Below are 14,083 nucleotides of genomic sequence, written 5' to 3' on the forward strand. Positions count from 1 at the left end.
AGAAATATGGATAGATGGATGCAGACCCAGGCTGTGTTGTTTGAGTCCACTAGGGGGCAGATGATAACTGCTACAACAACACAAATGCCTGTGCAAACATAAGTGTTGTCATCCATGTACACACAGTAGCTCTCATTGCACTCATGTTTATTGCCACACACACACACGCACACACGCACGCACGCAGACTGACACGGAGGAGGGAAGCTGTCACATTAATCCTGGGCCGGGGTTGGTCATGTTTTGTCTCGGGGCTGATTCTGCTGGTTGACATATGGCACTCATGTTGTTCTCATCACTCTGCGTGTGAGCAGTGATAGCCAGAGGCCCGTCCAATCCCGGCCTGGCACACCAGGCTTAGTCACTGTAAACACTTCCCAATCCCACTCTCCCTGGCTGTGACAGCGCGCTCGCCAGGCTGCAGCAGAGGTTGCATAACTGCAGCGTGAGCAGCAGCAGCAGCAGCAGCCTCATGGGTTGCTGCTGGGATTGCCTTCCCTCCCCCCCATCATTTGACACAGGTGTCAACTGACATGCATGCAGATGCGTACGCGTTCACAGATGAACACACACCCATAGTGAGCTCAGATCCAGTGCAGTTCCTGTTTCTGTTGGGCTGCAGCTCCGGCCCCAGTGCAGCTCGCTGCGATATATGAAACCTGACTGTCAATTTGCCTCCCAATCTGTCAGACGGCCGATTGGACTCAGAGGCCTGAAGTGTGACCTAGAAACCACCGGCTCGGAAAAAAAAAAATCACAACTACTTAGCAATGTAATCAGCTGCAATCTTTCAGTAAATGTCCCGGCTCTTACTTGAGAGTTTTGTTTTTTTCTCCAGGATGTGATCAGAATCCGTTTCTGGGCTGCGGAGGGGAAACGAGGTGAACCGTTCCCGCTCAGCTGTTCGCACGACACTTCCAAGAGGGGCCGCAGTTTGTTTTATGCTCCTTAGATCAATATCCACCCTGGAAATATCATCCATAAAACTCTGTTTTCTAACAGAGTCCAGTTTATTAATGGCTAATAAAACGTCTTATAGCCAAACTACGAGGTGTTTATTGGGAGCAGGAACGCTGTGTGCTTACAAATCATTCGTTGTTTACTGTAGCAGTTAAGTTCTTATCAATCCTGGAACTACGTTAATAAAACATGCATCTATGAAGTTTTAGCTGCGTCTTTCCCTGCAGGTTGATACGCGGATCATCACGCACGCTGCAGAAACACTGAATCTTACCAAGTAGATTTGGTCCAGTTTCTAATACAGATGTCTTAATATACTCGAAATAAGAAACTAACTTGAACGTAACTTTTCAGAAAAATAGAGTAAATAATTCCTTAATATTGATCAGAAAAAGCACATTCAGTGCTTCAGCACAGAATCCACTGGACTCAGTTTATTGTTGTGATGTATCTGATAAGTCGGGTCAGACGCAGGGTCCAGTGAGTAACTGTTATCCAACAAGGACATCGTTTAAATTAAAGTTTCTTTTTTTTATTTGCTTTGACTGCTGTGTTTTTTTAACCTACTTAACACAGAATTCCTGTCATTCATGGAGAGAAAGAAGAGAAGATGAATCGGGTCAGACAGGGGGAGGCAGATCTGTCGTTTTTACAACTAATATACAGTATAATGCTATTTTTTTTTTTACCATGTGACTTAGTGGAGAACACCGAAGACGAGGGGTGAAGGAGACAGACATGAGGTCAGTGATGTAGAGGAGACAAGTGGTGACGACATCAGGGAAGAATAATTAAATTAAGGAGGCAACAAAAACCTAAATGCTATGATGGTTTGAATTTAATTACTATATTTTATGAGTGCAGGAATAAGGGAGAGCTGTATGGGCATATTAAACCTGGGGCGGGAAGGGAGTGGGCTTGTGTGTGTGCGCGTGTGTGTGTGCGCGCGTACGCTACCACCACCTAGTGGCTTGGCGAGGGGCATTACACCTTTTCGATGTGTGCCGTTATTACGTAAACAAACATTGTAGTTAGAATGTCTCCATGTAAACGTGTTAATAGAAATGGAACAGAACTTACATCTTCGTTGGCTCACCGTCGTGTAAACAGGGCCTCAGTCTGAACGATTCTGTTGGATTTTTGTTTTTGGGATGCACCAGAATGTGGTATTGAACCACATTGGTTCTGTTGACGCCTGTTGCCTTGGAAACGCAGACAGCCGTTTCAGGTTCATAAGATCTGGACTCGTTTCTGATTACGTACCCGAGATAAAGAGGAAGGCGACAGATGATTGGACGGACGGTGAAGACTCATCAGTCTTTCCTACAGCGTCTCTGCTCTGCTCTGGCTGATTGTTGCAGCAGGTCTTTGGTGAATCAGCGGGCCGGATGGAGTCATTCCTGCCTGAACCGAGCCTGAGGGGCCTCCCATCCCCCTCTCACCGCTATAGGCTCTCTAACTTATTGTTCTGGGCTGCTGGGACCTCGGCGAGATTTACTGCGAGATCCCAAAATTGATTACAGCATCGCCTCTTGTTAGACGTTTTCTGTTCGAGGAAAGGCAGGAAAGGCAATCTCTTTAGTCGTCCGCCCTCACGATTTATGGAACATGTTTGTGGACGTCGTGGACGCGCTCAGACAGAGAGGACACAAATTATTCGGACTGTGTCCCAATCAATGCGCCGGAAATCACAGCATTCAGCACCGCTGACGAGTTTCACGGCGCAAACGCAAATGTTGACGTATTTTGATTGGAGTTCAGGTTCTCTGGATGGGAATCCAGCTGTTCTGTTCCCTACTTTTATTTCTCTGAACAATAAAAAAAATAGCATCCTTTTGACATTGTTTCTGTTTTTGTTCCATCCATCCATTTTCTTGCACCCTCGTCCCTCAGTGGGGTTGGGAGAGTTGCTGGTGCCCATCTCCAGCTAACGTTCTGGACGAGAGGCAGGTTCACTCTGTACAGGTCGCCAGTCTGTCGCAGAGCAACACAGAGACACACAGGACACACAACCATGCACACACACACTCACACCGAGGGGCAATTTAGACAGACCAATTAACCTGACAGTCACGTTTTTGGACTGTGGGAGGAAACCGGAGTACCCGGAGAAAACCCACACATGCACAGGGAGAACATGCAAACTCCATGCAGAAAGACCGGGGCCGGGAATCGAACCCAGAACCTTCTTGCTGCAAGGCAACAGCTCTACCAACTGCACCACTGTGCAGCCCTCTGTTTTTGTTTGCTTTCTAAAATCTAAGAAAGAATATGTGGTGAAACCTCGAGCATGGAGGTATTTTGGTAAGAATGAGCAAATTATTTAGTTGGTTGAGACAAAATCAAACATTGATTGATTTTTAAGTGTTAAATGATTTGGAAAACATGCACACAGTTGTCCTGCCATGTCACATTTATGATATTTATGAACTTTGTCAGTGTGAAACTTTGGAAGAGTAACACGGCTTCAACATGTTCTTACTCACGTAAAAGTAAAAACTACCTCAAGTAAGAATAAAATAGAATTTGGTAAAAAGTTAACTATAGTACTGAGTAACTAATCAAAATGATAGTAAATTTACGTCATCAGATGGACCAAAATATAAAGTTGTGACAATTTTGATATTTTAAGACCAAAATGAAAATTATAAGTACCATAATTAGAAAATAACAGAATTCGACAAAAAGAAAAAAAATCCAAATCAATTTATTTCAGTACAGAAGCTGTGAAAGTACCTGATTTCTGTCTCTGCTGAATTTTTGGTTAAAACAAACTTTATTCTGGAAAGTTGCTCAGAATTTCTCAACTAAGAGTTTTGATACTTCATAAAAATATGACTCGAGTAAAAGTAGTAAGTAAAGCACAGCCAAAAACACTCCTAAAAGTTTGATCAAAAATTACTAATGTAACTAGTCACAAATTACATCCCAGTATTTTTCTTTTTCATATTCCGTTGCATTGATTGTATTTACCAATATCTAACACTTTGGATGGAGCAGTTTTCCCGTGGGGGTCAATCATTTCAGACAAAATGTTAAAAGGGGGTGTGAAAACTTTCCCCAGGCTCCATCGGGACACAGACTGTCTACAGATGAGTTTACAGGGAAAGAGTTTGAGCTGCAGGGTTTTTGTTACATTAAGACAGAGTCTTAATTGTTTCCATACGTTGAGGTTTGGCCTCCCTGCAGTCTGAGCTGCTACAGAGATCCCGGCGCTATAATCAGACCATTAAGCCGAGCGGCGGCGCCCAGGTGACATTGACGGAGCATGGAGGAGAATTTCCTCTGATAAGGAGCCGTCAGAGCTCAGTAATGACCACCATCAGTCACTCTGTCAAACCCCACAGACAAAGGAAAGAGAAGTTAAAGCTCAGGTGCGATGTTTGAACATGTGGGGCTTGGGGCGACGAGGTGACGGTGCGGAGCTGAGAGAAGAAAGTCAAGAAGAGAACGTGGAGGTTTGATCTGGAAAACCGGGACGAAACTTTGACTTGACGTTTGCGTCTCGATTCGAGCAGCTGGAGTTTAAATCGGCAGCGAGGCGGGTCAAGGTGCTGCACGCCATGAACACACGACACTGCAACCAGCAACAAATATTGGATTTTGTCAAATGCCATCATCAAGATACATCAAATATCCTGTCAATGTTCCAGTTATTAAAAATGCCTCTAAAAAGGTGAGTTTATATCCATAATTTATGAGTCAAACTCGAGGTCCAGGGGTCAAATCTGGCCCACCACAGCTTTTTGTGCGGCCGTCTAGACTCTTAAGGGACACATAAATACAACCGTTAAGATAACGGTGAGTTTAAACCTTATTTCTCAATCAAATTAAAGTTTTTATCTGTTTACCGCCAAATCACATCAATCAGTCCCTTCACTTTTCTGCTAATTATCGTGGAAATTCACACAAAATCAACAAATCCCTGCTTTTTTTCGACACAAAAATACATAATTGTGAGTTTATTGCAGATTTTTGGCAAAAGTGGTGAAAAATATTGGATCCAAGAGGCTGTTTACGTCCAGCTGCAGGTGGATGTTTTTCTTACATCCGCCTCGGATTACTTGATTTATGAAGCGGTGAGAAATAAAAAGTCACGTTTCCATCATACATAACTGCAAATATTCCAAAATTAATACCACAAACACTTTAATTTTTATTGCAAAGCAACAACAAACAACCTGAGCTAGCAGGAGCATGTAGATCAAATGTCACATGTGTATGACCCAGGACTGAACCGTAGGGTGTCGTCATGGTAGCTAATCTTATTACTACCTATACCTACTGGGAGCATGTAGATATTAATAAATAAGACGGGGCCCAACATTGAACCTTGGGATTCACCACATTATACATAAGTATCACCTGCTGCATAGTAACGGTAACTAACCTCCTTACATGTTAAAACCTGAGATTGTGGGAGCATATAGACAGGAGGGGTCCCATGGCTGAACGTTGGGGTTCCCCCCATGTGACTTCTGTCTGCACAGATGAGAAGTTACCTATTGACACAAAGAAGTTCCTGTTCTTTAGGCAAGTCTTGACCCAGTCAGGCTCTGCACCAGACCAGCAGAGCTGAAGGGACCAGTCAAAGTCTGGAGTTTTAATTTACAGGCCCGATCAGTCTGTCACTCTCTCCATGGTGACGCGAGGCGTTCCTCTAAAAGTGATCAAATAACCGAAGTACAGAGTAAATCCACCCACAGGCTGCAGGGGGAAGGAGAGAAACGACTGCAGCTCCAGCAAAATAGTCTCTTCCTGCAGACTCGCTCTCAGTTTTTGTCCGTCTGCGCTACAGAAGTTCTCTGCTGCGTGTCCTGCCTGTGGAGGTGAGCAGCCCATTACAGCCAAGGCAGAGACATAAACACTGAAACGGGAGCACTTAAGGGAATCGGTGAACACCGTCATATTCCAGTTCAACACGTAATGCCTCAGAGGGTCCACACCACTGATCTCAACTTGTTCTCAATTAGCCGACCCCGGCTAAATCAAATCAGAATCATTGTTGGATTATTCCACCTCAGTACAGGTGCCATGGAAAACTGGGCGCATGTGTGCACGGGGTGAAGCAGCACATCAATGATGCATGGCGCCTCATCGCAACCCGACGGCTCACCTGTAGAGCAGAAATCACTCAGGAAAACTCCATGCTGAAGGAGACAAGTGGGGGAGGAAGTTGGTGTGAGTGCGGTGAATTTACAAACATGTCAAGTCATGGATTATTGGAAGAAGTGAGTCAGGAAGGGAATTTAAAGGGATTTGGTGATTAAAGTTTCACCACACAAAAAAAATCCATCAAAGAGAAAAATTCAAAGGGGAGGAATGGAGGAGAAAGGACTTTCTACGACGACTGTAGATGAAGCAAGGTGTCCTGGTATGTATTTGCAGGGAGGTGTTGATCAGAAGATGACTCGCTCAAGTGTAGGCTGAGCAAGTTCGTTTTCACGTTTCACTGTTTTAAATGAACCAAACCCTTTGAAAAACTTGCACCAAGAACCACTAAATGACACAAAAATCTCGCTAGAAGACACTGAGCGCGACTTCTTTCTTTAAAAAATGCAAAGAAAAATGGACCAGCAAATGATTTTAGTGGTTGTAAGATTTCTCTTTTGTCGCTGGTGAAAGACCACGAGCCATTTCTCCTGCCAGCGCTAGACACTCTCATTTGTTTTGGTTGTACTTACCCAGAATGCCCTGCGCTATAGTCCACTTCCTGCTTTTGGAGCGGTCTCCGATCCACTTGGCGTTTACATCTGCATTCAAACCGCGCCAGAGTTCACTTCAACCGAACCGAGGCCGAGGTTTTTTGGCGGACCAGAGTTCATCAGAGTTGCACATTCACACCTCCCCAAACAAACCTGGCTTTCTAGACAAACCAGAGTTCGATTAACACAGACTAAGCAGGGCTGGTGTGGATGAACCCTTAGAGGTCTGATTGGACGATCATCTTTAACCAGAGCTACATCTCTAAACATACAGACAGAGCTGCAACTCAGTTGTTCACTTCGGATCAAGCTAGTTTAGCAATACTCTTGCAAGGCATGACTATCCTGTAGATGCATGGTTGTGGATTTTATCAAGGTTATTTTAGTTTGCCCCCCTTTTTTTTTTTTGCCTGCGTTAAGTTTTCTGAACGCCGTCAGCCGACATGGAGCAAAGTCCTTTGTTCCTCCGCCATCTGAGCTCGGTCCATTGTTCCATCGCTTTCAGTCGCAGAACAAAACCTCAGCAGTGCTGCCATTTCTGGCTGCTCTTGTTTAAGGCATTATGGGAACAGTGTGTCACTTTCTCTGTGATTACAATCCATTGTCATTCAGCTCAAAAAAACAAAAAAACGTGCTTCATTTTGTCTGTCATATTCAGCGACACTGTTTATTATAATGTCTCCCTTGAGTGCTTTTTGGAGAGCAGCCATCGTTTGCTATCACAGCTGCTAATAAACCAGACAGGACAGACAAATATGCAGAGGATTGGAGACCTGAGTGCCGACGCTACTCCGAATGGCTCGAAGACGGGGAGGGGAAAAGGAGACGGCCAAACGAATTGACTTTTCACTTTATGAAAACAGGAGAGTTGGAAATAAATCCGTCAAAGTGAGAATGGAAAACGGCGTTTCCTATTCTCTTGACATGTCAACCTGTCCTGAAAGACGGAGACAAACACCTGCTTTCAGATCATTTCCACAGCCTCAATTAGAAGTTAGGAGACTTTTTAGAAATGGTTGTCATGACTACAAACGGCTACGAGTACATTTTCCACATCTATCGCATCCTGTTGTGGTTATCACTTCCCCCTAAGGTCATGTCAGAGGTTTGCACCTTCCTTCCTCCCCTGCAGAGTCCCGGCTAACGCTGACCTTTAGTCATCTCTTGACCCCACGCCCACCCAGAACACCTGTTGCGACTCCCTAATCACTCAGAGCCCGACTGCTCCCACTCACTGATGAACCTCTCGCCCTGCTTGCTGTGCTTGCTCCTACTGAGCGCCTTAATGAACCAACCTCCACAGTGAACCTGGCGTTCCTTGTTCTGGAAACACCCGGTGGTAAAGAAATCACAAGCCTAAAATCGCCGCTGTATCAACTGACGATGCTGTTAACCGCTTCAACAAGTACAGCACAAAAAATAAGAATGTCGTAATTTCAGAAAGTCCTCGATTTTACAGGTAGACGAAGATTTTCAATCCTGTGAAGACGACGATTATCCCTGCTGCTGCACCTTTCTCTGTTCCACTTCTAGGAAAAAAAACGTCGTCCTGGAATGTTTCACTCGATGTGCATTAGATCTACTGCTGGGTTTCAGATGACGCGGCACCGACGTCACGTAGTGCAGGCGGGGGTCAGGAAGTAAAAGCAGCCCATTGATTTCTGTTGATCCATCAACAAAATGCCTAAAGTGAGTCCTGTATGGTTGTTCCAACCGTTCTAATTTAGAGACAGATAAGTGTTATTTTCATGTTTCAAAGGTAGTTGGTCACAAGGGAGTTAATTTTAAGAAACGTACCAAAAAAAAGAGGAGAAAAGTGGATCAACAATCTACAGCTTGTAAAACTGGAGGTGCAGAAACTAACAATGCCAGAGTTTGCAGGTAGTGATCGCATCGTTTAAATTGTATTTTCAGTTGTGTTATAGGATAGTTTCTTACAAAGACAAGCATTCATATGTAAGGTAAGATATATTATTTTAGCGCTGTAGCTTGGTCGAACCATGTTTTAATGGGGTTCCTGTAGATCACTGTAAATGGGTGACCTGCTTTGTGGGAGTTCAGTATGACTCAACATTAACATACGACTCCAGCGTAAATTCGGATTTACAGAAGCTAAATAAATACAAGTAGATCTAAGCACATAGAAATAACATGGGTGAGCTTGTTGTTAGCGAGAGCATTGTTATTGTAGACTAATAAAATAGCACAACTCGCTGTTCACCCAGGCAGAAACCATTTAATGCTTCTTTTGATGCTAAATGTTTGACCCAACCTGAAGCAAAATAAATGTTATGCTTCCAGGATGTTGAAAGCTTTCATCTGATCTGCAGCACCAGATGGTTAGTCATGTCGGTCGCCTCGATGCTGGATGAGTCCTCGTCTGTTCCAGCCTATTATCGTACTCATTATGATCCACTTTGCTCTGTTTTGAACCGGAGAAATCCACTTCCAGATCCCCATCTGAATTTCCGGGTCACGTGTCTGAAACCCACCAATAAGAGTTTCTCCTTCTGAAATGAGTGTCGAACTTTATCACGAAAATCTAAACTTCTGAGTTGTACATGTCAAAAGTTCTAATCCGATTCAAATTTGAACCCGAAGGGTAAATTGTTTTTCTACTGTATTTGAATTGACAAATTCCTTGTTTTAAATAATATTCTGTTCTCTGGGAAACAAAGTCGAAGTTGTTGAGCTGAGCTGCACCAACAGAGGAAGCTGAGAGTATATTGTGGCTGTTGGTAAAGTGACTATGCGAGGAGTTGTTCTGTCTTATTAGACAATAGTTCTTTGCATAACTCGGTGCATTTGTCCTAATAGAGCCGCAGCAGAAACGGATCTTGCTGTATTTCCTCATTTTTTATTGTCTTGCTGTCTTGCCTGCGCAATAAGGAGTCGGAGCTGAGCAGCATCTGTGCTCTCTGCCAGACGCAGGAGAATCCATTGTTCTGATCCGTTTACTTCACAAGTTCAGCTCCAGAATGTGAATGACTCCAGAACCGATCTAACCGTGTTCGAAACCCGAGAAGAGACATGTACAAAGTGACAAGTATTATGCATTTTATCATTAAGTCAAGTTTATTACAGCTCATTTCACCAACAAGACAGTTCAAAACAAACAAACAAAAAAAGACATAATAGTAGCAAAACAGAGACATAATGAAAAGTGTTACGCAGACAAAAATGAACTCTAAGCAGGTTGCCTTTAACTGAGTGAACTAAGTTCCTTCAAATGAGTTAAAGGAACAATGTTTCAGCTGTTTTACAGTTTTCTGGAGGTTTGTTCCTGGTTAGTGGAGTATAAAATCTGAATGCTGCTTCTCCATGTTTGACCTGAAGGGTTGATTCAACAACATCAGATATTTAATGTATTTTGGTGTTGATTTTTTTTTTTTTAGGTCCAAAGATAACGACTAGAGTTTTATTTCTTGTCAGTTGTATAAAGTTTTGGCACATCCACACCTTGATTTGTTTTAAGCATCTGTTCGGTGCTTGGATGGGTTCATAGTCACCTGTCTACATTTAACGTAGAGCAAAGAAGTAGTTTCTTGCCACGCATTAAAGCTGTGTTTGTGCCTGGCAGAGGAAATTCTATTGGTCAGAAACGGGAATAGAATCCAGTTTATCGTTGGAAAGCCTCTGGAGCTCAAACTACTCCAAATGTACCAAACTGTCATGGCTCCCACATGACACAAAATACTGGAAATATGCAGCACTGCTACGACATTTACACAACTGTCACTCTGATGTTTTACCAATGAGCCAGTCATAGCATTAATCAATTTCATGGAACATTAAGCAAATGCTCTGTGCGTATTCTAATGTATGTTCATTGCCTGAAGTTGATGGTGAATCTGACAGCATGACCTACATTCTGACTAATTTCACATAAGGTTGTCCGGTTGTCCTAGAGGCGCTCAGAGTATTGAAATGTCTTTATCAAGCAGCAGTCAGTAGATCTCTGTTAAATCCACATGTTTGATCCCAACACACACACACACACACACCACACTATTCAAAGTAGGAACAAGCACATCGTATACATTAAGACTTTAAAGCTGCTTCATCTCCTCACGTTTAGACCTCTTTCAATATGGCAACACATGTGGCAAGATGATTCATTATTTTAAATACAAATAGCTTTTAATGACACACACACATCACATCACATTTTTAATCTGAACCCTGGAAGGAGCGGGTGAGTGTGTATCTATTACCCTGTTAATTGAATTCAAAGCCGCTGCATGAATATGGAAACGTTCTGCCACATATCTAGTTTACGGTTCCTTCTGTCCCGAAGCACTGATAACAGAAATGTGTTTATGGACATCATGAAAAGAGGAGGGGGGGCAGTTTACTCAGGAACACAGTGAAGACACAGTCAGCCATTTAAAACTGTATTAAGGGGGATATCTCTTCTCCTGCCACAGAAGCTTAAAACGTTATTCTGAGGCTTAGATAGCAGCACAACAGTGCTGAAGTGTTTCTCCTGATTTATTCAAAGCCCTCTCTGGAGAAAAACACTGTTGCCTTATTCATTAGATTTCTTTGGTGGCTCTAAGTAGCCGTAGAAGGCAGAGTCAATCGAAGGCAGATCACGTTATTGGTCCTCAGACAGCACCGTGCCACAGGAGACCGTCTCAGGAATAGTTATCCCTTTCCTCTTTCTGGCCGGCTTCGCTCCGTCTCCCTCCTCCCGAGCCTGACCCCGTTCACACGCTCCAGTGGCCGCTTGCATTGTGGGCAGATGGTCCGGAGCCCGGTGAAGACAGGTTCACCTTAATCTCTGACTCACAGGCCGGGACTAAAAGGCTGAGAAGCGGTGAGCAAAAGCAGAGGCGGAGGCTCACAATGAAGAGATTCACCTGAAGAATGCTGGAAGGTGGTGATTCTTCTAGCTTTTTTGTCCCCCTAATGTTCACATTTTGCTTGTATCAATCAGTCCATAAGGCGTATGAGGTTTCCACAGAGACGTTTTTTAACCAGACCGAATGTTGCCGCTGTGTACTTTGGCTTTTATTTATTTATTTTTTTGACATTGCTGGGTTTCAACGGTAGCTGGGTCTTTTACTCTGACTCAGTTTCAGAACAAGTGAACATGTGTATTATTGATGCCATGAAAATTGGTGTTTGCATGAACCTTCTTCACCTGATGAAGTCAGTCAACCTTATTCTGACTGCAACAGTTTGACACCCTGTATCGATGCCTAAGACTCTTATTTTGAAGTAAAAACGAAGAAAGGAGTAGAGTAGTTCTTCTGTGTCGTCGCACTTCCAGGAACTTTGCAGCTGACAGCCATCTTGGTAGGTATCCGTAACTAAATCTCATGACGGTTGCTATGACGATGATAAAAAAGCCACATTCTCGAGTCGATCCTGACAGCAGTGATTTTTGTTCCACGTTGGTCAAAAGAGTCTACACGGTTGTTGTTTTTTGTTGTTGATTTTTTTTCTTGGACTCAAAGTCATCGTCATGGTTCATCATGCTTTGTGCTGCGTTTGCCTACCAAGATGGCGGCTCAGTCCTGTGGGAGAACAGAACTATCCTCTACTGTTTTCACAGCAGCAAAATAGTTTGGATTTTGATCAGGAGCTCATACCAAGCGCTCAAAATGATTTTGCAGTGTACAAYCAGGTTCACCCGTCCACAACAGTCACTCATTCACACACCAACTGGCAGTATTGTTGGGCAGCATGTAAGTCTTACTCATAGGCACTTTGGCAGATGGCGAATTAACAGGAAAGAAACTATACAAACAGTTTGCTGTTTTACTTATTAACCACATGTTTATTTTCATTCAGCACTGCCAGGTGCTTTTGTACCCAACATGAGCTTAAATACACATTACTTGACTTTGTTTATTGAATTAAAGAACCAATATCAACGGAAACAGGAGTATGAATTCTGTATGAATACAGTTCACATGTAAGATTTAGTCACTTTAGTCCCCATAACCATCGCCATTTAAAGTAGGCGATGGTTAAGTTAACCAGTATTAGACAGACTGACTTTGATGTGGGAGTATGAAATGTCAAAATGGGTTTATTGTCCTCCTGCCAACTCAAAGATGGACCAATAAGACGAACGAGGCAGAAATGCAGTGGATGGTTTCAGCTCCATGTTTACAGTCCAGCTGTTGAGATGCTGGAAATGACAAAGAGAAAATTAAGATTTATGCTGTTGGTCATGAAAGTGAAGCAGCCTCATAATATCAGCTCCTCACAAACATCAACTTTTAATGCTTCAAAGTCACAGCGAACTGAAAATGTGCCCCACGTAATGAGGAGGTGATGAAAGTGTTTGTGATTTTAAAAAAAGAGGTGAGTGCTCCTACGCCCAGCAGGAAAGAAAAAAACAAACTTTGATCTTGAAGCTAAGTCAAATATGGCGTAAAGCTCAAATCTCCCCACAATGCACCTCTGTGCAGCCGACGAGGTCATTTTGTGTCCTTGGCTGCACAATGGGGTTCTGACGCTTGTTGGACACTCAGTGCTCTGGTTTGGTTCAAAGTAAATAAAAGCAAAAGTTTTACCAAAAATGGCAACGTTTTCGTTCCAACTGTTTTGGTTATGAATATGGGTGTACACGTCCGGTGAGAGTTATGTTGGGGTTTTTTCTTAACTTTGAGCTGAGATGGGGACGGGGAGTGGGGGTTTAGTTTCATTTTTAATTTCCTTTTTTTTCTGCTGAAAATGCCAWAATAAGGGCTGAAACTGGTGCATTGTAATTTTTTATTTATTTGCATTTTTTTGTAAGTATTGTATTGTTGACTGTGTTGATGGGTGAGTGTGTGTGTGTAGAGAGTTGTGTATCGTATGTTCTTCTTTTTATTGATTCTAATAAAAATAATAGAGAATAAATAAATAAAAGCAATGCAGATAGTTAGACATGATCTAACAGCTGAGAGCAGGAGGATCTCAGCTTGTTTGTTGATTCATGATGAATCTTTGTTTCTGTCGTTGTCAGTATTCATTGAGGTTTGACCAAGTTATTCTTTGTCACAGTTTGATCTTTTTTTTTCCATGTATTAGTGTTTGTTTCTCCTTTCTTCCGTGTGCCATCCCTCCTTCTTTCTCTCTCTCTCTCTCTCTCCCGCAGCCTGCCTTCTCCTCCTCCCTCTCAGCTGCACTCGGTCAGTAATCACTCTCCCAGAATTTAACCATCTCTCTTTCTACGGTTCTTTCCGTTTGCTCCGTGTTCCCAGGTTCCCTGCAGTTTGTACGTTTTTTTTTTTGTTTTTTTTTTGTTATTCTTTAATGCAATTCTTTTTTTTAATCATTTACTTCCTGGACTCTGAACAGACGTCAACCATCCAGTCCACATTTACAGAATCAAACCAAATATGGTGGCAGTCAGCTGTGTTATGTTTGTGTTGGTTTGTGCAGCAAAATGTTCCTTTATGATGTTATACTCCCTAAAA

The sequence above is a fragment of the Poecilia reticulata genome, linkage group LG2 (genome assembly GCF_000633615.1).
Source record: "Poecilia reticulata strain Guanapo linkage group LG2, Guppy_female_1.0+MT, whole genome shotgun sequence".
NCBI lineage: Eukaryota > Metazoa > Chordata > Actinopteri > Cyprinodontiformes > Poeciliidae > Poecilia > Poecilia reticulata.